Source organism: Canis lupus, chromosome 9 (genome assembly GCF_003254725.2).
Source record: "Canis lupus dingo isolate Sandy chromosome 9, ASM325472v2, whole genome shotgun sequence".
Taxonomy (NCBI): Eukaryota; Metazoa; Chordata; class Mammalia; order Carnivora; family Canidae; genus Canis; species Canis lupus.
Window position 1 is genome coordinate 62,327,114 of NC_064251.1, and position 25,204 is coordinate 62,352,317.

Genomic DNA, 25,204 nt, shown 5'->3' on the forward strand with positions numbered 1-25,204 from the left:
CCCGTGCACATCCATTCCTGAGTCTGAGCCTCCCACTGAGCATTGCCTTCAACTCAGGCCTCCTGGAAGGTCTCCACCCTATGGGCATATAGGACCCTCCGAGCTCCTGGGTCCTAATCCTAATTTGGGTTTTGCCCTGACCATACCCGAAAGCCTGGCTCTGAACTATGAAGGATGGGGGGACTAGTGAGCGACACCATAACAGTCAGCCAACCCCCCAGGTGGAAAAATTGCCGTTCAAATGAGGGGCAGAGAAGGAGAACCTGAGATGGATTATGGGCTCCCTGAGCCTAGGCCCATGTTCAATGCATGCCTGCACATTAGCTGCAAACCTGAGCCTTATGCTGAGCTTTGTCCTCAACTCAGCCCTCTGGGGAGGTCTCCACTGTGGCAGCAGACAGGACCTTCCAGGGACTTAACTCTAACCCTAGTTTGGGTTCTGATTCAAACCAACCCCAGGGCCTGGCTCTAAATCTCCATGGATTGAGAACATATGTGAGTGATACCAGAAAGCTCAGACACCCACACAGGTTATATCATGCTATTTGGGAAAGCGGCACAGAGATAGAGCTTGAAAAATCTGAAGGGCCCAATGAGACCAGTCTCAAATCCAGTGCCCCCTGCATCAGAGTCCTGCACCTGAGCCTCGCGCTAAGCCTTGCCCTGAAGTCATCCTGCCAGGAGATCTACACAATGCCAGCAGATTGGAGCGTCCAAGCTCCTGGGCCCTAACCCTAACCCAACCCAGGCCCCCAAGCCTCGCTCCAAATTCCAAGGCATTTGAGGACATGTAAGTGACACCAGAAAGCTTGTCCATGCACCCAGATGAAATTGTGTGATTTAGAATTCCAGCAGTTGATTCCAGCCTGAAAAATCAGAAGGGCTTCCTAAGCCCAGTCAGCATGTTCCACGGCCCCCTGCACATTCATCCCAAACCTGAGCTTCACACGGAGACTTGCCCTCTACTCAGGGCAGATACAACCATCTGAGCTCCTTGACCTTAACCCTAATTTGGGTTTTGCCCCAACCACACCCCAAAGCCTGGCTCTGAACTTCAAAGAATGGGGCACTAGTGAGCAACACCATAAAGGTTGGCCAGCCCCCTCAGTGGAAAAAGTGCCCTCGAATTAGGGGTAGAGAGGGTGAGCTCAAGATAGATGGAGGACTCCCTGAGCCCAGGCCAATGTTCAGCACCTGCCTGCACATCAGCTGCAAGCGTGAGCCTCACGTTGAGCCTTACCCTCAACTCAGTCCTCCAGGGAGGTCTCCGTCATAGAGACAAATAGGTCCTTCCAGTCTTTGGGGTTTTAACCCTAACCCTAGTTTGGGTTCTGATTCGAACCAACCCCAGAGCCTGGCTCTAAATCCAGAGGGATTGAAGACACATGAGTGAAACCAGAAAGCTCCGCTACCACCCAGATTGATGTGCCATTCGGGAAAGAGGCACAGAGATAGAGCTCAAACAATCTGAAAGGCCCGATTAGACCAGCCCCAAGTTCAGCAACCCTGGCACCTGAGCCTTGCGCCTGAGCCTCTGGCTAAGCCTTTCTCTCAATTCAGCCTTGCCAGGAGGTCAACCTGATGCCGCCAGATTGGGACATCTGAGCTCCTGACCCTAACCCTAAACCTAATTTGGGTTCTGTCCTGATGCAGTCAACGAGCCTGGCTCTGAATTGCAAAGCATTGAGGACCTGTGAGTGACACCAGAAAGCTCACCCATGCACCCAGATGAAATTGTATGATATGGAATTCCAGCAGTTGATTCCAGCCTGAAAAATCAGAAGGGCCTCCTAAGCCCAGTCAACATGTTCCATGGCCTCCTGCCCATCAACAGTTGTTGGGTAGGTGCAATGAAAATGAGACATACTTAACTCTGTGAACCAAGTGTTCCATGAATGCAGCCTTCAACTGACATCTCACATAAGGAAGTTAGATCCTATCTCCAAAGTAGGTGTGGAGGCGCAATGGAAATACTTAACTCTGAGGAAAATGCTTTCCTTAAAAGTAACTTTCAACTAGCCTCTCACACAAGAGATTTAAAACCTTTCTCAACAGTAGTTGCAGAAGAGAAATGGAAATGTGATGTACTTACCTCTGAGAACCCAACTTTCCCTGAATGAGGTTTTCAAGTAGCCTCTCACATAAGGGAGTTAGAATCGTAGGTGCGGAGGCCCATTGGAAATGCCACATACCAAATTCTGGGGAAGAGAAACCATTCTCTGAATGCAGATTTCAACTAGCCTTCACAGAAGGTAGAGTCTATCACAAAAGTGGGTGCTGAAGTGCAATGGAAATGCGTTTCCTTTAACTCTGAGAAACAAGGGTTCCTTGAGTGCAGCATTCAACTAAACTTTCACTTAAAGGAGTCAGAACTTTTCACAAAAGTAATTGTGAGGGCACAGTAAAACATGTGCTGTGTTTTTCTTAGTAACAACTTAAATGCAGCTTTCAACTAGCCTCTTACATAAGGGAGTTAGAACCTCTCGCAATAGTAGTTGTGAATGTGCGATGGAAATGTGCCATAGGTACTCCTTGAAATGTTTTTTGAAGGTAGATTTCAACTAGTCTCTCACATAACAGAGTTAGAAACAATTGCTACAATAGGTGGGACTCAACATGAAATGGGCTGTCTTGAACTCTGATAATCAAGCATGCCTTGAACGTAGCTTTCATCTAGTCTCACAGAAGGGAGTTAGAACCTATCTCAGGAGTAGTTGTGCAGGACAGTAAAAATGTGTTTTTTATATCTCTGGGAAATAGCTCTTGCTTGAACACACTTTTGGCTAGTCTCTCACATAAGGGGGTTAGAACTTATCTCAACATAAGTGTGGAAGTGGGCTCTCCTTAACTCAGGGAAGTGGGCACTGGAAGTGGGCTCTCCTTAACTCGGAGAAGTGGGCAGTGGAAGTGGGCTCTCCTTAACTCGGAGAAACAAGCATTCCTGGAATGCAGTTATCAGCTAATCTCTCACATATGAAGGCTAAAAACTATCTCAACAGTGGGTGTGGAAGCACAATGGAAATGGGCTGTCCTTAACCCTGAGAAACAAATTTCCTTGAAGGCAGCTTTCAGCTAGCCTGTCACATATGAGTTAGAACCTAGCTCAACATGAGGTGTGGAGGCACAATGGAAATGCACTGTACTTAACTATGAGAAACAAATGTTCCTAAATTGCAGCTTTCAAAAGCCCTCTCATATAACAGAGTTAGAACCTATTTCAAATGTTGGTGTGGAGGTGCAAGGTAATTGGGTTGTACTTGATTCTGAAAAACAAGTGCTCCGAGAATGCCTCATTCAAACGCTCTCTCATACAAGGCAGTTAGAACCTATCTCAAAACTAGGTGTGGAGGTGCATGGAAATGGGTCGTATTTAATTGTGAGAAACAAGCGGTTCTTGAATGCAACTATTTTTTTCTTTTGCATTCAACCTTCAAGTAGCTTCTCACATAAGGGAGTTAGAACCTATCAACAGTGGTTGTCGAGGCCCAATGGAAATGGGCTGTCCTTGGGATGCCTGGATGGCTCAGCAGGATCGAGTCCCACATTGGGCTCCCTAAATGGAGCCTGCTTCTCCCTCTGCCTGTGTCTCTGCCTCTCTCTCTGTGTAGCTCATGAATAAATAAAATCTAAAAATATATATATATATTGGCTGTCCTTAACAGAGGAAAATGTGTGCCTTGACTATAGCTTTCAACTACCTCTCACATAAGGGAATTAGATCCTATCTCAACAGTAGTTGTGGGGGACAAAGGAAATGCGATGTCCTTAACATCTGTGAAACAAGCTTTCCTCTTTTGGAGCTTTCAACTAGCGTCTCATATAAGGTAGTTAGATTTGATCTCAACAGTAGCTGTGAAGGCCTAGTGGAAATGCGATGTACTTAACACTGAGGAACAAGTGTTCCTTGAATGCAGTTTTCATGGAACCTCTCACATAAGGGAGTTAGAATCTATCTCAACAGTAGCTGTGGAGGTGCAATGGAAATGCTATATACTGAACTCTGAGAAAAAAATGTTTCTTGAATGCACCTTTAACCAGCTAATCATGTAAGGCAGTTAGAACCTAACTCAACAGTAGGTGTGGAGGCGCAATAGAAATGTGATCTACTTACCACGAGAACCAAAAGTCCATGAATGCAGCTTTCCAGTAGCCTCTCAAAAAGGGAGTTAGATTCCAGGTCAACAGTAGTTGTGGGGGTGAGATGGAACTGCCATCAACTTAACTTTATGACACAAAGATTTCTTGAACTCAGCTTTCAACTGGCCTCTCCTATAAAGGCACTTAGAACCTATCTCAACAATAGTTAAGCAAGACAGTAAAAATGCATTGAATATCTCTCTGGGAAATAACTCTTGCTAGAATGCAGCTTTCAGCTAGCCTCTTACATAAGGGGGTTAGAACCTATATCAACAGTAAGTGTGAAGGAGCACTAGAAATGGGCTGTCCTTAACTCTGAGAAACAAGCATTTCATGTATGCACAAGCCTGCAGAGCGTCCCCTGGAAGCAGCTAGGGAAGAAAGAGCAGCATTAGACTCACCAGCCGACGACCTTGAGCAAATCACTGAGGCTCCCAGAGCCTCCCTCTTTTCTGACCACTTTGTAGGTGATCCCGAGGATCACCAAGAGAGGCTGTTTTGTAAATTGTAACGTGGGAGACCCCTGTGACCTGAGAGAGGTGCTTGCTTGCGAAAAGGACCAGTTTATCTTAGTGTCCAGCCTCTGTTATCTTTCCATTTCACATTGACCATCGCTCCAGACATCTGGATCATTTAATGCAACAGATCATCCCTGGACCCCTAGTGATGTGCTCGGTGGTGCTTGGTATTGGGATGGGGAACCCAATAGAAGGAAAAGGTAGGGCCCGCCCACAATCCTCTGGCCCTTGAGCCAGGGGCTGGAGAAGATAGAATGCCCAAGAGAAGGCAGCTTTCAGAAGAAAGTTTTCTGTTCACTTTTGTTCTTAACAGTCACATGGAAAAGACACATTCGTGATGAATTTTCACAAAGTGGACGTGCCTTGCAAGCACTACCCGGCCTAAGAAGCAACATGACCAACCTCCCAGGAACTCCTTTGGGCCCCTTCCGAGTCTCAGCCACTCCCATCCTGAGTTCTAGCACCACAGATTGGTTTTGACTGTTTCTGATTTTTAAATAAATGAACTCATCCAGGGCTTCTTCCTTTCTACATTACGTACATGACACTCATGCTGTTGTTAGCTGCTGCAGCTGGCTCATTCTCATTGTCATGTATGGCGTCCCACTCTAGGACAGGACTGATCTGCTCCGATGATGGGCTTTGGGGTTGTTTCCAGTTTTTGCTGTGTTACAAATGTTCCAGTCCGTGTCTCTTGGTGAGCTTACAGACATTTTTCTTTTGCGTCCAGATCTAGAGCATGGTGACTGGGTTGCAAGCACACCTTTTGTTCAGCTTTCCTAGATTTAAGCACGTTGTTGGGACTTCCAGACCCTAACACCATGGCCAACCAGCTCGTGTCCCCAGAGGAAGGGGTATGAAATTTTGTTAAGAACAGCTATAAGATTAGGCATCCCTTGGCGGGGCCCCTGGACTTTGATCCCTCTCCTAAGTCTGGGGTTTCCAGACTGTCCACCCAGGAGGCATGGGGAACCCCTCCGGAGGGCTGAGATGGGGTGGGGGTGGGGGGTTGCTTTGAGCTGCACTTCCCTGCTTCAGCCAAGGCACTCTGTGTGCTCTGTTTTGCTTAGTGGGGTTCTGAGAAGGACTTCCTGTGGTTTTTTTCTCATTAAGAGTTTTAGCTGTTCGACATTTGAAAATCCACTGCTCTAAGGTCCTTTCCAGCTGGACAATTCTATCTTTAGGAGCAGGAGGTGGGTGTGGGAAGGGTTAAGCATTATTCAGCCAAAGAGCAGGGTTGGGCCTCGGTGACCTTTTAAAGTTCTTATAGCTCGGGGTTTCCATGCGGGAGATCTCGTATCTCGTAGCGTTCAAACAAAACAACTTCTGAAGTTCAAAAGATGTGGAGGGGAGGCTTCACCTTAAGGAATATCTAGATAGCATTTTGACAAGGGTCTTGAGGACTCTCTCCCCTTCTCCCACCCACCCTGCATTTTTTTTTTTTTAATAGACTCCTCCATTGGCTGTTCCTTCTAGTAGTCACTTGGGGATGTCTGGGCTCAGAACAGTTCCCATTTTTGCCAAGGAGTGGGTGACGTGGGCAGCCAGTGTGTCCCTCTCAAGGGTGGTGGCCTCCCCTCCCCCAACACCAGGCCTAGTTTGGGCCTGTAGTTTCGTTTGGTTAGGGAGGCCTGGCTGCTTGTGGGCCCAAAGAGAAACATCTCTGCCTTGGCATGTAGCTCTGAGTCAACAGGCCTTGATAAACAGCCCATTTCCCAGGGCCAGCGAGGAACAAAGCCCCTGGCTGCTGTGGGATCTCTCTGCCCCCCTCTTCCTGAAACAGCTGTTTATTCTTTTGACAGGAGTTGGAGGGCAGCACCTTCCCTTCCTCCAGCCCAGCCTCCTTCTGTAGAGCGGAGCTCAATAGAACTGTGTTGTTTTGCCTTTTACTCTGCGGGGAGAGAAGCAGATGATGAGGTATGTGAAATGTTGGAATGATTTACTTGGGCTTGGTCGGGGTCACTGGGGGAGCTGTGTGGGAGCAGGAGCAGGCTCCGGCATGGACCCACCTGGGGGAGGAAGCAGGCTCTCCCCTTAACCTCTTGCTGGTGCCCCCAGTAGTTCTGGAGGGAGACAAAGTCCTGCTCTCCCTGCTCTAGAAGCAGGAGCTGGTGGGGTGTTGGCTCAGGGACTTCACTGTAAGTTCTGCTTTATTTTGCTCCTGTTCTTGGCAGAACCTCATGGGGGCCATGGCTGGCTGTCAGGGGCTGCGGCTGGGGTTTTCTCTCTAGGATTCCAGGTGACAGCGCAGAGGCAGGAGGGAGCGGGGCTGGCCTCGCGGGTGGACCTAGAGAGCCCTCCCAGGGCAGTGCAGACACTTCATTTACCGTATATCTCTTGGGAAAACGCTGGCATGGTGACTCCTGGGCCAGGCGGCAAGGAAGAGCTGGCTGGATCCAGGCTTCAGATTTCCTGAAGGGGATTCAGGAAGAGGCACCATAAGAGGTACTGCAGAGGACAGGTTGTTCCGTCTGTGATGGCTGGAGCAACAGTTAGTCGTGTGTTTAGTCTGAGACCTGACTGGTTTCCTCTGCCTGTTGTTTACTCTGACCCTCATAATGGAAAACATCCCTGGAAAGAGCCTTCTATGCACTTTTTCCCCACACAGATTGTCCCACGCTTCTTCCAGTAGGGAGCGTTTCCCTGTAACGCCCTTCATTTCAGTGGAGGATTTTGGATAAAGTGCCCATCCTTTGGATAATGGCTCCCCACTTTGGCTTCAGCTTAAACCGAGTCTGTCACCAGGGTGAGTTAGCATACCCTCTCCACAATGGTTGTGGAGGTGAAATGACCCTGCAACCTCCTGAATGCAGAGGAACCTGCCATCCTTGAGTGAAACTTTCAGCTAGCCCCTTCCAGGTGGGAGGTAGGCACTGGCACCATTTTAGGCCGGAGTTCCAATGGAACTCACTGACCTGAACTTTGGGCCCAAGCGTCCTGTGACGGCAGCTTTCCACTGGCCTCTCCAGGAAGGGCTTGAGAAGCAGCTCCTCAGGAAGTTTGGAGGGGCCCTGCAAGGCACTATCCACCTCCCAAGGACCTAGGCCTTCCTGGAATGTCTCTCTGACAAGCTTCTCACATCAGGGAGTTTAAAGCATCTGTCTCAGCAGTGGTGGCAGTGCAAAGGGCAAGCAGTCTACTTATATATGAAGAACAAGATTTCCCTGAGGGAAGATCTCCATTAGGCCTCTGACATAGGTGAGGTAGACCCTACATCCACAGCAGCTGTTGGAGGCGCAATGGAAATGACTTGGCATTAATTGTGAGACTCACTCATTCCTGGCCAGCTAGTGTCTCTATCAAGGGAGTTCAAATCTATATCTATGACAGGTTTGGAGGTGTGGTAAATATGGGCTGGCGGGCCTCTATGACACCACAGATCCTTGAATGCAGGTTTCCACTAGCCTCTTGAGAAAGAAGGTAGAGACCCCTTCTCCAAGGGTTGCTTACGGGCAGTGGAAAGCTGGTCTACTTCACTTTGAAAACCAAGCCTTCCCAGATGTGCTTTCAACAAGCACTCATTCCTGAAGGACATTAGAAGCTAATGCCACACGTTGTTGCGTTGGCACAGTGGAAAGGCCAGGTATTTAATATTTAATACTGTGAAAGAATCTTCTGGCCTGCAGCTGGCAAGTAGCCTACCACCAGAGTGTGTTAGAATCTCTCTCAAAGGCTGGTGTGGAGGTGCAATGACAAGGCGATACAGTGTACTCTGTGACACAGGTGTTCTATGACAGAAATTTCAGCTAGCTTCTGCCTTGTGGGGGGTAGGCCATTGCTCAAAAATCAGCAGGAGGCCCAATGGATGTCACTGTTCAGAACCATGGGCACAAGCTTCCCTCGAGGACAGTTTTCCAGTGGTCAATTAAGGGCTTTAAAACCCAGCTGACAGTATGTTTGGGGGAGACTTAAAATGTGCTACACAGCTTGTTGGTGACAAGCCATCCTAGAATGAAACTTCCCACTAGCTTTCCACATCAGGGAGTTGAAACCCAATGTCCACAGCCGGGTTGGAGGGGCAAGAGAAAGCAGTTTTTAGCTCTGATGACAAACCTTTCCCTAAGGGAAGCTCTGCACAAGGCCTCTCACATAGGCGATTTAGACCTTATGAAGATTTCACAGCAGCTGTGGAGGTGCAATGAAATGAGCTGGACTTAATTCTGAGACACAGGCCTTCCTCACCAGATACCCTCTCCATCCAGGAGTTTAGGTCTATCTCCCCAGTAGGTTTGGAGATGCGATTAAAATGGACTGGAATACCTCTAGAATGCCATAGATCCTTTTTTCTCTTCATATTTTTTTTGAAGTATGATTTGCCAACATGTAGTGCAACACCCAGTGCTCATCCCGTCAAGTGCCCCCCCACAGTGCCCATCACCCAGTCACCCCATCCCCCCTGCTCACCTCCCCTTCCATTACCCCTTGTTCATTTCCCAGAGTAAGGAGTCTCTCATGTTCTGTCACCCTCTCTGATATTTCCCCTAATTTTCTCTCCTTTACCCTTTAATACCTTTCACTATTTTTTATATTCCTTTTTTTTAAATAATAAATTTATTTTTTTATTGGTGTTCAATTTGTCAACATACAGAATAACACCCAGTGCTCATCCCGTCAAGTGCCCCCCTCAGTGCCCGTCACCCATTCACCCCCACCCCCCGCCCTCCTCCCCTTCCACCACCCCTGGTTCGTTTCCCAGAGTTAGGAGTCTCTCATGTTCTGTCTCCCTTTCTGATATTTCCTACCCATTTCTCTCCCTTCCCTTCTATTCCCTTTCACTATTATTTATATTCCCCAAATGAATGAGACCATATAATGTCTGTCCTTCTCCGATTGACTTATTTCACTCAGCATAATACCCTCCAGTTCCATCCACATTGAAGCAAATGGTGGGTATTTGCCTTTTCTAATGGCTGAGGAATATTCCATTGTATACATAGACCACGTCTTCTTTACCCTTTCATCTTTTGATGGGCACCGAGGCTCCTTCCACAGTTTGGCTATTGTGGACATTGCTGCTAGAAACATTAGGGTGCAGGTGTTCCAGCATTTCACTGCATCTGTAAATCCCCAGTAGTGCAATTGCTGGGTCATAGGGTAGATCTATTTTTAACTCTTTGAGGAACCTCCACACAGTTTTCCAGAGTGGCTGCACCAGTTCAATTCCCACCAACAGTGCAAGAGGGTTCCCCTTTCTCCACATCCTCTCCAACACTCGTTGTTTCTTGTCTTGTTAATTTGCCCCATTCTCACTGGTGTGAGGTGGGATCTCATTGTGGTTTTGATTTGTATTTCCCTGATGGCCAGTGACCCGGAGCATTTTCTCATGTGCTTGTTGGCCATGTGTATGTCTTCTGTGGTGAAATTTCTGTTCATGTCTTTTGCCCATTTCAGGATTGGATTGTCTCTTTGCTGTTGAGTTTCATAGGTTCTTTATAGATCTTGGAAACTAGCCCTCTATCTGATATGTCATTTGCAACTATCTTCTCCCATTCCGTAGGTTGTCTTTTAGTTGTGTGGACTGTTTCTTTTGCTGTGCAGAAGCTTTTTGTCTTGATTTAAGTCCCAATTGTTCATTTTTGCTTTGTCTCCCTTGCCTTCATAGATGTATCTTGCAAGAAGCTGCTGTGGCCAAGTTCAAAAAGGCTGTTTCCTGTGTTTTCCTCTAGGATTTTGATGGATCCTTGTCTCACATTTAGATCTTTCATCCATTTTGAGTTTATCTTTGAGTGTATGGTGTAAGAGAATGGTCTAGTTTCATTCCTCTGCACTTGGCTGTCCAATTTTCCCAGCACCATTTATTGAGGAGACTGTCCTTTTTCCAGTGGATAGTCTTTCCTGCTTTGTCGACTGTTAGTTGACCATAGAGTTGAGGGCCCATTTCTGGGTTCTCTATTCTGTTCCATTGATCTATGTGTCTGTTTTTGTGCCAGTAGCACACTATATTGATTATCACAGCTTTGTAGTACAACTTGAAGTCTGGCATTATGATGCCCCCGGCTCTGGTTTTCTTTTTCAATATTCCTCTGGCTATTCAGGGTCTTTTCTGATTCCACACAAATCTTAAGATGATTTGTTCCAACTCTCTGAAGAAAGTCCATGGTATTTTGATAGGGATTGCATTGGTTGTGTACATTGCCCTGGGTAGCATTGACATTTTCACAATATTAATTCTTCCAATCCATGAGCATGAAATATTTTCCCATCTCTTTTTGTCCTCCTCAATTTCTTTCAGAAGTGTTCTGTAGTTTTTAGGGTATAGATCCTTTACCTCTTCGGTTAGGTATCTTGTGCTTTTTGGTGCAATTGTAAATGGGATTGACTCCTTAATATCTTTAAATTTGGGACTTTGCTTAAACTTTAAGTTGAATTTGACCATAATCATATTCATTCTTTTTGTATGTATATCTCCATCAGGTCTATAATGTACCAGGTAGTATTATATTATATTCTGTATTGAGTTTGAAAATCTCTTTCAGTTAAATTTGTTATTGTGGCTTTTTTTTCCCTCTTGAAGATGAAAGCAGAGGAATCTGCCATTTGCTACTGTTCAGTTTCTCAAGATTGTTTGGTAATCTAGAATTCTTTTGACTTTCTACATAGCGTCTTCAAAGATTGACAGTAGCAATCTCTCCCCTCCCGCCTTCTTTAAAACTGTCTCCTTCCCTGTGCTGGGTATATAGACAATAAATGTGTGATAACAGACAGTTATAAAATAATTATGTTATATATCAGGATTATGTGTTTTTGAGCAACATAGCTACTCCTATCATGTAATGATAAGTGAAATTTATGCTAGAAATAGACTGCTTAGTGGCAGATTTGAAACCATTTCTCTTTTTAAAAAATCTGGCAAATTCTATCAAAGGATAGAATTTTTAGTTAAAATAAAGTACCAAAAATAGGTTCATAGAGCAAAAAAAAAAAAAAAAAAAAAGTCTCATTGTTAGTCTGTAGTAATGCCACTCATTTCTGGGCATTGATTTTGTATCCTGCCACACTCCCGAATTGGTGTATGAGTTCTCGCAATCTTGGGGTGGAGTCTTTCGGGTTTTCTATGCCCAGCATCATGTTATCGGCAAAGAGGGAGAGTTTGACTTCTTCTTTGCCAATTTGAATGCCTTTTATTTCTTTTTGTTGCCTGATTGCTGAGGCTAGGACTTCCAGTACTATGTTGAATAGCAGTGGTGAGAGTGGACATCCCTGTCTTGTTCCTGATCTTAGGGGAAAGGCTCCCAGTGTTTCCTCATTGAGAATAATATTTGCTGTGGGCCTTTCTTCGATGGCTTTTAAGATGCTGAGGAGTGTTCCCTCTATCCCTACACTCTGAAGAGTTTTGATCGGGAATGGATGCTGTATTTTGTCAAGTGCTTTCTCTGCATCTATTGATAGGATCATATGGTAAAGGAAAATTTTATGTATTTATTCGTGAGAGGCATAAACCTAGGCACAGGGAGAAACAGGCTACTTGCAAGGGAGCCCAGTGTGGGACCTGATCCATGGACCTGATGATGACGCTCTGAGCTGAAGGCAGACGTCCAACCATTGAGCCACTCAGGAGTTCCTAGTCCAACCCTCTTACTCACCTTTGTCATCCACAGTCCTGCGTGTTCATCATTCCCACACACAACCTCATGCTCTACTTCTATCTCTAGACACATCCTATGATACCCGTCTAGGGAATAGGTAAGATGGGACCAATTTTTATTTGATCACTCTTGTGTTGAGGACTCTCTTTGTATGCTGTAGTGGTGATGGTGAGAGAAAGGGTCTCTCTCTGCAAACGGTGCCAGGTCATGGAAGATGGTGCAGGAAGGACAGGTTTCAATTTACGGACATTTCTATATCCAATCAGGAACAGCTCCCAGTGTCCGGTGTCCTGAGTCTTTGGGGGTGAGGGCTGCAGGACACCTTGGATGACATTTCCAAGTTCACCCTTGCCTAGGGTAGTGGCTGGAACCAGAACCGGAACTGGAACTGGTACTGGTGCAGCCTGGGTGGTTTGGAAGGCAGTAGCGGCATCTGAGGCTGCGGGGTGGAGGGGTGGCGGCAGTGGCGGTGGGTGGGTGGTGTACCCCCTAGCAGTACAGATGTCCCTGTCCCAGGGAGGAGGAGGAAAACATCCCCAAGGCCCTTCTTTGGCTGTTGGAGTGCGTGTGTGTGTACAGGAAATGATGTTGACCCAGGTGGATCCAGATAAGACTGCATCCCATCTGCCCTGAGATCCCATATTCGTCACATCTGGACTCACTGGAGTGCTGTTTTTCTGGCCCTGCCTGCCTTCCTATCTCTGCATCCAACTTGCAACTCTAAGTAGTGAGGTTGGGAACTTTAGCTCTCTGGTTCTTGCTGTATCTCAAACATAGAAATGTGTTTGCCATACAATGGCACTTTCAAATAAAGCATCTTGTGAAATGAATACTGAGGAAGGAAATTCTCAGCCTTGAACATTTCTGGGCCCTGCTCCCTTGGCTTTCACACTGACCCAGGTCCAAATGGCTCAGAAAAACCTCAGCATGCGGGCTCTATTTCTGTCCCTCTGAACACATGTTGCCTGTATGCTTCCTTTAAAAATAAGGAAACAGGGATGCCTGGGTGGCTCAGTGTTGAGCATCTGCCTTGGGCTCAGGTAGTGATCCCAGTGTCCTGGGGCCTACTCCTCCATGGGGCTCCCCGTGGGGATCCTGCTTCTCCCTCTGCCTCTGTCACTGCCTGTCTCTGTGTGTTTCTCATGAATAAAGAAAATCTTAAAAAAAAAAAAAAGAAAATCTTTTAAAAATGAATGAATGATTGATTAATTAAAATGAATGAATGAATGAATAAATATATAAATAAGCAAGCAAGGAAGGAAGCAAACAAATAAACAAATAAAATTGATCAAGGAGTGCCTGGCTGCTGGCTGGCTCTGTTGGGGGACTGTGGGACTCTTGATCTCCAGGTTGTGAGGTCGAGCCCTACCTTGGGTGTAGAGATTGCATAAATATAAAATCTTAAAAAAAATTTTTTTTTCAATCAACAGGTCATTAAAAAGGAACCTGGCAAACCTGAGGATGAGAAAACAAAAGAAAACCTTCCTGGTGCCCATAAGGTTCAAGTCCTATGCCTTGCACATCCCAAAAACAGAAAATAAACTGTCCACTTTCTACAATGTCCTTCATCATGAGGACGCCCCAGCTCTTTATGGAGAATGCACATGCACACACACACGCACATCCACACGCATGCAGAAAACCAGACTGAACCGACCCAGACCCTATAAAACCCTGCACTGAAGGTTGAGAGCATGACCCCCTGCCACCCATAGGAAACTCTAGCAGCCTACTTGTATGATGCTTAGGGGGCCTATACTTGCAAGTGCTCGCTTACCTGGGACACATGGAAGGATAACCTGATGGCCCGAATGGGGTTCTTTGGACATGCCTGAATGCTGTCTATGATTAGAGAAAGCCGACAATGAGACCATCCAAGGGACCAGAACCTAAGAAGCCCTCTGGTTCCATCAGGAAAGCGCCAACTTTTGGGGAGGAACCAATTCTCAGCTCCGTTGAGGAGATACTCTGGTATTTGGTTGGTTTGTTGCTACAGCTTTTGGTATCTTTGCATGAAACCAGCCCTGTTCTGATTGGAAATGGAAAACAACGGATGGATGGGATCCATATGGGGTCACGCTACCTGGCAACTGGAGTTGTTTTCATTAAAGGGGGAGATTGGAACATTGGGTCTTTCATGACCTCTCCACAAGTAGGAGTGAGACAAAGGCTAGAGTTCATTGGCATCTTGTTTGTGTCCATGTATCCATATGTGTTCTATGTGGGAGAAGTTTCCTCTGCCTCCAGATGCCATTGCAAACAACAGTTTGTAAAGGAACTGTAGCTCATAAGTTGAAAGGCAGGCATGGGTAAAAATTGGGCACCATACAGCTCAGAAAGATAAAGATGAGCCCCAGTGTTTTACAAGTTCCCATGATCTGGGATGAAATTCCTTACATTTGGGATGCCTGGGTGGCTCAACAGTTAAGCCTTTGCCTTTAGTTCAGGTGTGATCCCGGGATCCAGGATCGAGCCCCACATTGGGCTCCTTGTGTGAAGCCTGCTTCTCCCTCTGCCTGTGTCTCTTCCTCTCTCTCTCTCTTTCTGTGTCTCTCATGAATAAATAAATCTTTTAAAAAATACCAAAAACTAAATCTGCCTCAGGCCTTGCTGGCAGCTCCCCAGCCTCTCCTCCTCCCCTCTTCCTCCCCCTCCCCCTGTTTCTGCACCACTCCTGTGGCTGGAGTGGTCAGGTCAACTCTGCCACCCCAGGTGCCTCCAGCGCCATTGCCCCCTCCACCTTCCCACCCCCATCAAGGAGCAAAAATCACTCCAAGCTGTTGGGCCACCTCCTTCTGAGGTTCACATTGGAGTACCTCCCAAATCAGCAAGCAGGAAGAGGCTGGGGCTCTCCTGGACTTAAACTGCCCACGGGAAGCCTGACAGTGGGAGTGGGGAACAAATCAATTGACTTTTTAGTGGACAAAGGGGCAACATATGGCTTTCAAGCCAATTCAAAGTTGTTGGTTTATTTTAAAAAGACGTATCTTTGGATATATCAACATCACACATTATACAGATAATCAGCTTTGTCTCCCCTCCCCCTCCCCCAGTCCCCTCGAGTTGTAAAATTGCTTGATTTTTCACTTCTGTCTGCCTTACAAGCCCTTGGGGTGAGCAGTGGGATGTGGGCACTCCTGTTAGTTTGTGAGCCTAGAATGGTGGTGATCGAAATAGACTCCTCTGTCACCTTTATACAAAGAAATCATGTTTGCTGTATTGTTATACAACAGGCACAAAAAAGAAAATGAGAACGACTTATGCTCTTGTTCCACCTGGACTGACCCTGACGCTGGAGGGTCCAGGCCGAGGGAGGGCCCTACTCAACTTTGCTGTTACCTTATTGGATTAGTTAAATTGTACCTGTTGTGATTTGTCCACAGAAACTACTTAAAATGGCCGATTTTGTCTGTCTCATATACTTTTCATTGTTAAGACCAAATAGGTAAAATAAAAGAAAAAAGGTTAATAGGTAAACATTTACAATAGCTTCCAAAGTCTTTGGTGACCTGAAATTTGAAGTTGTGCTAGGTTAATTGATAAATTGGGTTGAATTCATCAGATTCCCCTATCTTTTCAACATAAGATAAAATACTAAAGCATGAGTCACCCAAGGTGGTTTTTTGTTTTGTTTCATTGTGTTTTCCTTCCTCTCTCCTTTTTCTTCCCTCCCCACTTTTTTCTTTTTGTCTTTTGTCTTATTCAGGAAAACTGCAGATACTTGGGTGTGTTAATAAACATGTTTCATGCTTTCTTAAAAATTGTATTATAAACACATACACACACACGCAGTGTTTCTAAAAACTATGACATATATTCATACATTTATTTGTCAATCTAAAGAATTCTGGTACAATAGACAGTGCGCCATTGGATCCTAATGACTTTTTACCAGAAACTGAGGTTTCTAGAGGTTAAAAGTCTGCCACATGGGGGACGCCTGGGTTGCTCAACGGTTGTGCATCTGCCTTAGGCTCAGGGCCCAAACACGGGGTCTGGGATCAAGTCCCACATCTGGCTTCTTGCGGAGAGTCTGCTTCTGCCTATGTCTCTGCCTCTCTCTCTGTGTCTCTCATGAATAAACAAAATCATTCTTTAAAAGAATGTCTGTCTCTTCCTCCCTTCCTCTCCCCCTTCCCCTCTTCATACAAGTGCTATCTCTCTAAAAAAGTAAATACAATTAAAAAAAAAAAAAGTCTGCCACATGGAATCGAGGCTGTTGGAAAACGATAAGGAAAACAACTCCATATGTGAGAAGGTAGGAGATGTGTAGAAGAGGTACAAGGCATGAGAATACATATTTTGTTGAGGGAAAATAAAATACTTTTATCCTGAAGTGAGCGTCGCTATTTTTTTTTAATTTTTATTTTTAAAAAGATTGTATTTATTTATTCATGAGAGACACAAAGAGAAGGCAGAGATATAGGCAGAGGGAAAAGCAGGCTCCCTGCAGGGAGCTTGATGTGGGACTGGATCCCAGAACTCTGGGATCACACCCTGAGCCAAAGACCCTGAGCCCATCCGCTGAGCCACCGAGGCATCCCTATTTTTTTTTTTTTTCGTTTTTAAAGATCTTATTTACTTATTCATGAGAGACACAGAGAGAAGCTAAGAGAGAGAGGCAGACATAGGAGAAGCAGGTTCCATGCAAAGAGCCCCATATGGGACTCGATCCCAGGAATCCAGGATCACACCATGAGCTGAAGGCAGACACTCCACCACTGAGCCACCCAGGTGTCCCTGAAGGAGACTTTTTGAAAAGGAATTGTATGCATGGTCAGGACTGACTGAGATTGGAAGAAGTGAGTTTTATAGGTACACTTGTACAACATTGAGATTTGGCTCTTCTCTCTGTTAAAACGACAAGGTTTTCTTGCATTGTTAGTCTACTCTTGATAAGAGATCGTGAACAAAGAAGAAAATACTTTTTTTTCTTTACGTGCCTGGAACAACAAGGTTTGTTTTTTTTTTAATTTAAAAAAAAGTATATTTGTCTGAAAAAGAAACGACCATGGTTTAAAATATATTTGAAGCCATTTTGTGTTCAACTTTGGAAACCTTAAACTGACATATGAAATAGGAACTGAGTGGAGGCTGCATGACTGCGTCTGTCGAGACAAATGTGCAGAGCACGCCCAGGCCAGGCCCCAGGACACCCACACCCTGATGTTGCTGACTGCAGCCCCGTGCGCTTTCTGCCCTCCGCCTGCCGGAGCAGTGGCCGTAGTTTGGCCCATGAAGCGAAATGACCAACTTCCTAACTCTCTTTGTGACGCCTTTGTGACCCTTAGCAGGGGTCTGCTGCCTCAGGAGCGCAGGACTCACGTCCCAGGTGATGAGAAGAAAGCACGGCCGCCAGCTCCGAAGCTGCAGGCAACACGGAGCCGCTGGGGGGGCCGCTGACCGCAGCGTGCGGGACACCGGGGGCCGCGTGCGTGGCGGACTCAGTGCGGGTGCGTCCGGTGTATGTCGCAGAAACAGCCTAGGGTTAGGGTTAGGGTTAGGGTTAGGGTTAGGGTTAGGGTTAGGGTTAGGCCCTGCATCCTGGGGCTGGGGGGCGACCGCAGACAGAACTCCCTGCGCAGCGGCCCCCACCGTCCCGCGGCCCCGGTGCTGCAAGGTGCTCAGAGCAGGTGGCAGGTGCGGGCCTGGGTGTGGAGGATGAGGCTCCGGGCTGGAACACGGTGAGTCCCCCCGCCGGCACGTCCACCGCCTTCCTGCTCCTGGGAGTTATTAGGGACTCATGGATTTTGACAGACCACACGTGTCTGAGTCAACTAGTCATTTTTTCTTGCTGACGCCCTGGCCGTCCCCACGTTGCTCAGTGGGATCCCTGTGAAGCTCACTTCATCATCCTTCGTCCTAATTTGGGATTTGTCATGACAGACATTCTTTGGGAACAAATCTGAAGACTTTGCATTTATTTCAGTCGGACCTGATCTGTTGCCTGAGGCCGGTGAGGCAGTGTCATAGGCCTGGGGCGGGCGCAGGCCCAGCCCCCACATCTGCCAGCCCGCGGCACCTGCAAACGTGGCAAACGGCTTGCCGGCAGCCCCACGCGTGGAGAAGACACACGTCCACGCACCCAGACCCGTCCGTGGCACCATTTGCCCTCAGCCTCGCGGAGCATGAGATGTCCCCGTGGGCTGGAGGGTCACCTCCTGGCCCTCAGGAGGAGCTGCCGGGAGGGGGTCTGGGCGGACTCAAAGCCTGTGGTCACGCCAGAGTCACCCTCGTGTCCCCTGAGAGCTATGGGTTAGGTGTGTGGCCCACTGTGGGACTGGCCCGCAGTGGGGCTGCTTGTGTGCAACAAGGTTTTTATATTCCTTTTTATCCAGTCTTTACCTAAGTAAGAGAGTGAAAACTTCTCAATATTAAAGAGGCTACATTTCAATCAGACAACAAAAAGAAATAAAAGGCATTCAAATTAGCAAAGAAGTCAAACTCTCCCTCTTTACAGATAACATGATACTGTACATAAAAAACACAAAAGACTCCACCCTGGGGAGCCTGGGTGGCTCAGTGGTTTAGTGCCGCCTTCAATCCAGGGCCTGATCCTGGAGACCCTGGATCGAGTCCCACGTCAGGCTCCCTGAATGGAGCCTGCTTCTCCCTCTGGCTGTGTCTCTGCCTCTCTCTCTGTCTCTCATGAATAAATAAATAAAATCTAAAAAAACAAAACAAAACAAAATGATTCCACCCCAAGATTGCTAGAACTCATACAGCAATTCAGCAGTATGAGTATCCTGTATTTGGCAGGATACAAAATCAATGCCCAGAAATCAGTGGCATTTCTATACACTAACAATGAGACTGAAGAAATAGATTTTAAGGGTTCAATCCCATTTACAATTGCACCCAAAGGCACAAGATACCTAAGAATAAACCTAACCAAGAAGTAAAGGATCTATACCCTATAAACTACAGAACACTTCTGAAAGGAATTGAGGAAGACACAAAGAGATGGAAAAATATTCATGCTCATGGATTGAAAGAATGTTGTGAAAATGTCTATGCTACCCAGGGCAATGTACACATTTAATGCAATCCCTATCAAAGTAACATGGGCTTTCTTCAGAGAGTTGGAACAAATCATCTTAAGATTTGTGTGGAACCAGAAAAGACCCTGAATAGCCAGGGGAATTTTTAAAAATTTTTTAAATTGGAGTTCAATTTGCCAACATATAGCATAATACCCAGTGCTCATCCTGCCAAGTGCCCCCCTCAGTGCCCATCACCCAGTTATCCCAACCCCAGCCCACTTCCCCTTCCACTACCCCTTGTTCATTTCCCAGAGTTAGGTGTCTCTCATGTTTTATCACCCTCACTGATATTTTCACTCATTTTCTCTCCTTTCTAGCCAGGGGAATATTGAAAAAGAAAACCAGAGCTGGGGCATCACAATGCCAGACCTCAAGTTGTACTACAAAGCTGTGATCATCAATATAGTGTGCTACTGGCACAAAAACAGACACATAGATCAATGGAACAGAATAGAGAACCCAGAAATGGGCCCTCAACTCTATGGTCAACTAACAGTCGACAAAGCAGGAAAGACTATCCACTGGAAAAAGGACAGTCTCTTCAATAAATGGTGCTGGGAAAATTGGACAGCCATGTGCAGAAGAATGAAACTAGACCATTCTCTTACACCATACACTCAAAGATAAACTCAAAATGGATGAAAGATCTAAATGTGAGACAAGGATCCATCAAAATCCTAGAGGAAAACACAGGAAACAGCCTTTTTGAACTTGGCCACAGCAGCTTCTTGCAAGATACATCTATGAAGGCAAGGGAGACAAAGCAAAAATGAACAATTGGGACTTAAATCAAGACAAAAAGCTTCTGCACAGCAAAAGAAACAGTCCACACAACTAAAAGACAACCTACGGAATGGGAGAAGATAGTTGCAAATGACATATCAGATAGAGGGCTAGTATCCAAGATCTATAAAGAACTTATGAAACTCAACAGCAAAGAGACAATCCAATCCTGAAATGGGCAAAAGACATGAACAGAAATTTCACCACAGAAGACATACACATGGCCAACAAGCACATGAGAAAATGCTCCGGGTCACTGGCCATCAGGGAAATACAAATCAAAACCACAATGAGATCCCACCTCACACCAGTGAGAATGGGGCAAATTAACAAGACAAGAAACAACGAGTGTTGGAGAGGATGTGGAGAAAGGGGAACCCTCTTGCACTGTTGGTGGGAATTGAACTGGTGCAGCCACTCTGGAAAGCTGTGTGGAGGTTCCTCAAAGAGTTAAAAATAGATCTACCCTATGACCCAGCAGTCGCACTACTGGGGATTTACCCCAAAGATACAGATGCAGTGAAAAGCAGAGACACCTGCACCCCGATGTTTCTAGCAGCAATGTCCCCAATAGCCAAACTGTGGAAGGAACCTCGGTGCCCATCGAAAGATGAATGGATAAAGAAGACGTGGTCTATGTATACAATGGAATATTACTCAGCCATTAGAAATGACAAATACCCACCATTTACTTCGACGTGGATGGAACTGGAGGGTATTATGCTGAGTGAAGTAAGTCAATCGGAGAAGGACAAACATTATATGTTCTCATTCATTTGGGGAATATAAATAATAGTGAAAGGGAATATAAGGGAAAGGTGAAGAAATGTGTGGGAAATATCAGAAAGGGAGACAGAACATAAAGACTCCTAACTCTGGGAAACGAACTAGGGGTGGTGGAAGGGGACATGGGCGAGGGGATGGGGTGACTGGGTGATGGGCATTGAGGGTGAGGCACTTGATGGGATGAGCACTGGGTGTTATGCTATATGTTGGGAAATCGAACTCCAATAAAAAAATAAAAATAAATAAAGGAGCTAAATTTTGGTGATAACTCTATAACCTCCTGTAGAATCTCCTAGGGCCACCTTGGTGAAACAGATGCTGAAGTTTTCAATTTTGTAATGATCTGTGATCCTTTGTAGGCATGTGCCTTGAAACCTTCTGAGATGTTGGTTGGTTGGTTGGTTGGTTGGTTGGTTGGTTGGTTGGTTGGTTGGTTTGGCTGGCTGGCTGGCCAGCTGGCTGGCTGTTTGCTTGTTCCTTCATTCATTCATTGATTGTCAACAGATTCCCAGAAAGTAAAACCCTAAATAGCATCTCTTGACTAATTAATGTAGTTTACCTGCTATGTTAAATCACATGAGAAGCATTGTCAAACAAATAATGATAAGCCCTCTTAGATTATATTAATTGTGTGAATGCTGTCACTGTTCCAAAACTTAAATGTAATTCCTAAAGTTGTAACATGTCCTGGTACAGTGTCATCACTTGACATTTGAATTGTTAAATGCTGGGTGTTACAAAAAATAATCAAATTTTAAAGTATTTTCTATTCCCAACGTAGGGCTCGAACTCAACCTTGAGGACAAGAGTTGAGCTCTCTACTGACTAAGCAGGGCAGATGCCCCTGGAATCTCATCCTTAAGACACATGCATAGACTCAGATAGAATCAGACAGCTCAAAGAAACTCAGATAGACTTTCTGGAGCCAATAAAGCCCCTTGGAAAATGTTGGCCTGATACCTTCCTTACAGCTCCCCACAGCTTTACCAGGTGAGTCAAGAATGCCACCTCCTGGCAGATGAAAGCAAGAGTCAGATGCTTAACCAGACGGAGCCTCCCAGGTGCCCCTAAAAGGTACTTTGAAATGCTGAAGTTCTTCCTTCTTGCCTTGCCTTTATAGGGATGACATCAGTGACCATGTCTGTCTACCTGGAGAGGAAGAAAATATTCCTGCTGAACCCTGGTTTTCCACACTGTGGACAACAGGACCCCCTCCAACCTGACCCAGGAACTCCCTTACTCTGAGCCAAGGACAGGGGGTCTTGTTTTGTTTTTAGGTTGTGGTTAAATATAGACATCACCTACAATGGAGCATTTTAGCCTTTTCTAAGCCTAGAGTTCAGCAGTAATAGGTACGTCTGCATCCTCCTCACCACGTTATCTTTCCATTCCATTTTTTAAATTTAAATTTTTAAAAATTTTACTTCTTTATTCATGAGAGACACACACACACAGAGGCAGAGACACAGGCAGAGGGAAAGGCAGGCTTCCCGCAGGGAACTCGATGTGGGACTCTATCCCAGGACCCAGGGGTAACGCCCAGAGCCGAAGACAGACACTCAACCACTGAGCCACCCAGGCACCCTATACATACTTAATTTTTAAAAAGTTCATTTTTTATTATCTTTAGACCTAACATAGGGCTCAAACTCATGACCCTGACTGAGATCAAGAGTTGAGTACTCTTCTGAGTCAGCCAGGTGTTCCTTCCATTTCACTTTTTCAAGAACCCTGGGATCATGGGTCAGAGTTATCATTTGTCTGGTGAGTCCCCCAACCCTACCCCTCCATGTGGAGGTGCCATGTGTCAGGCTGGTTCATGTTTTTCCATCTTCTTTCCTCCTTTTAGTAGATGGAAGGTGGCTTGTGAAACAGCCAGTGATTATGGCAAATGAGACTGAGGATTTCCCTTAGGAAGTGGGTGAAAGAGGAAGGACAGGTCTATGGAGAACCAGTAAACTGTTGGTTCCTTTAGAGGAAAGAATGTGCTTGCTGGGCCCTCACCCAGGGTGAATGAGTCAGAAATGTCCCCTGCCAGGCCTCCCTTAGTCCTTCGCCCTTATCTCTCCATGCCTATGTTTGGCCTCTGAACCCTAAGACACCACTGTCATGTGTTTAAGTCCCCGTCAGACTCAGCAGGTCACACCATGCCATGCCCTCCCAGATACACCCCCACTACTGGAAGGCATTATAGTGAGACGTCATTCTCCACATCCATGATTCCCAAAGGGTTTATTGGGGTTTCCTGGGTTAGGAAACCAGGAGGGGACTCTTTGGCCCCGAGATAAGGTGAGTTCTTCAGATATCCTCTTTCTCCTTCCCTTTCCCCTTCCCTTTCCTATTTCTCTCTCTCTCCCCTCCCCTCCCCTTCCCCTTTCTTTTCCCTTTCTCTCCCTCCTCCCCTCACCTGCCCCGCAGCTTGGAAGCTGCAGCCTGAGGTTTGGGGGAGTTGAAGAAGGCCATTCAATGGAGAGAAGTCCCAGGCTCTGACTTTAACAGGCAGCCTTGTGTATTTGAATGAAATGATTGAATGAGGCCCATTGGAATGGATCACCTGCCGCTCCCCCATCCCCCCACCAACCCTGAGTCCTCCAGTGGATTTGGAAATGGAAGGTCAGATGTGTGTGTGTGTGTGTGTGTGTGTGTGTGTGTGTGTGTGTGTTTATATGTAGACACAAACTGAGGGCAGTGGGGGCAGGCTCATGCTGGCTCCTGCAACTCAACTCAATTCATTCTGAGAATGTTCTGTTGTTGCCAGTTGCTGCGATGAACAAAACTAAATTTCTCCCATTGCCTATTTCTTAAAAAGCCTGATTCTCCTGTTTTCTTAGTGAATGGACTGACCCACACCCTCCCATCCCGCCAGACCTCTTGTGCAAATACTTCCACTTGAAGAGTTCTTCCACCTCGTCCAGAAAACAAGCAACTACCCACACCTACCCCATTGCCACAGATATGCAACCAACAAAACAAAAATCCAGCTGGCCTCCTTTTGCCTCAATGTACTGTAGAGAGTCACTCTCTTAGACATGCCTTAGGCTCAACGACTTGATGCTGTCTCCCTTTCTCTGGCACAATTCCAACCCCCATTAAGCCCATATTATAATTGCATGACCACACTGCTCACATGAGCTGGAGACAATATGCTAAAGTGACCAGATGGTAGTACCGTTAATTTGAAATGACTTACACGCCAAGGCATCCATAAACATGGTCCCCAGAAATATTTGACATTCACGTGCCTCTGATGACATCATTGCTCTGGAAACTCCAGCATCTATAGCTGCTCTTTTTTTTTTTTCTCTTTTTCTTTTTTAATTTTTATTTATTTATGATAGTCACAGAGAGAGAGAGAGAGGCAGAGACATAGGCAGAGGGAGAAGCAGGCTCCATGCACCGGGAGCCCGATGTGGGATTCGATCTCGGGTCTTCAGGATCGCGCCCTGGGCCAAAGGCAGGCGCCAAACCGCTGCGCCACCCAGGGATCCCTATAGCTGCTCTTGTCCCTGTTCTTCTAACCTTTCCTTGCCCTCTTTTTGCCTGATATTTTTCCTGATTGGTCACAGAGAGATTGGATCCCATCCCACAAGAGCTGAATCTGAATCTTCTGCTCACCGCCATGACAGAAAAGAATATGCACAGGTCTGCACTCATCTTATCCTTCTCCTCCATGGCAGAGGAAAATGTGGCCCACCCTCCCCACTCCTCTCAAAAGACAAATCTGAGATGAGACTTGGATATAAAGGAAATGAGTATACTTTTCTGAACTATAGACACTTTTAAAAAGTAGCCATAGCAGCAAAGAAACACACACAAAACACACACACACAGCATGTTGAAGGAAGGTGTGCTGACTCCCCTCCTTTTCCTCCCAAGAAGCACACCGCCTCCCATGCCCCTGGAAGGTGCCTTGGAGGGGAGTGCCAGGAGGGGAGAGAATGACATTCTTATTTTCAAGGACAGGAGGTTGAGCATGAGAATGAGAATTCTGGACAAACAGATCTTGTTATTAAAAAAAAAATCTTTATGTTCTTTTAGCCTCCTCACATAGTTGAGTTACTCTTCCATAATCTCTTCTCCTTATTAAACCCAATAGACAAGCATTTGGGGTTTACCACTCCTTGGGGTCTTTGCTCAGGAGGCCTCTGTCACATGAAGCTTGTCAGTGACAAACTCGTCTGCTCCTTTTCCCCATTCATCGGTCTGATGTCAAGGTTAACCTCGGGATTGGGCCCCAGATACTGAGAGGGTGGAGGCCAAGGTGGTGCCCCGGGACACCTTCCTTTTCATTGTCTTTGGATTAGACCTCCTCCATGGCCTTCATCTTCGCTCCCTTCAGGGTGCTGCCCGC

General features: G+C 46.2%; 1 long non-coding RNA gene across 1 annotated transcript; it reads left to right on the forward strand.

Moving 5' to 3' along the window:
* Positions 1–1,850: 1,850 nt before the first annotated feature.
* Positions 1,851–21,067, forward strand: LOC112677146 (uncharacterized). The gene is made up of 4 exons (XR_004818624.2): positions 1,851–5,352; positions 6,458–6,572; positions 13,672–17,694; positions 19,602–21,067. It is a non-coding gene; the product is annotated as an uncharacterized LOC112677146 (long non-coding RNA).
* Positions 21,068–25,204: the final 4,137 nt, after the last annotated feature.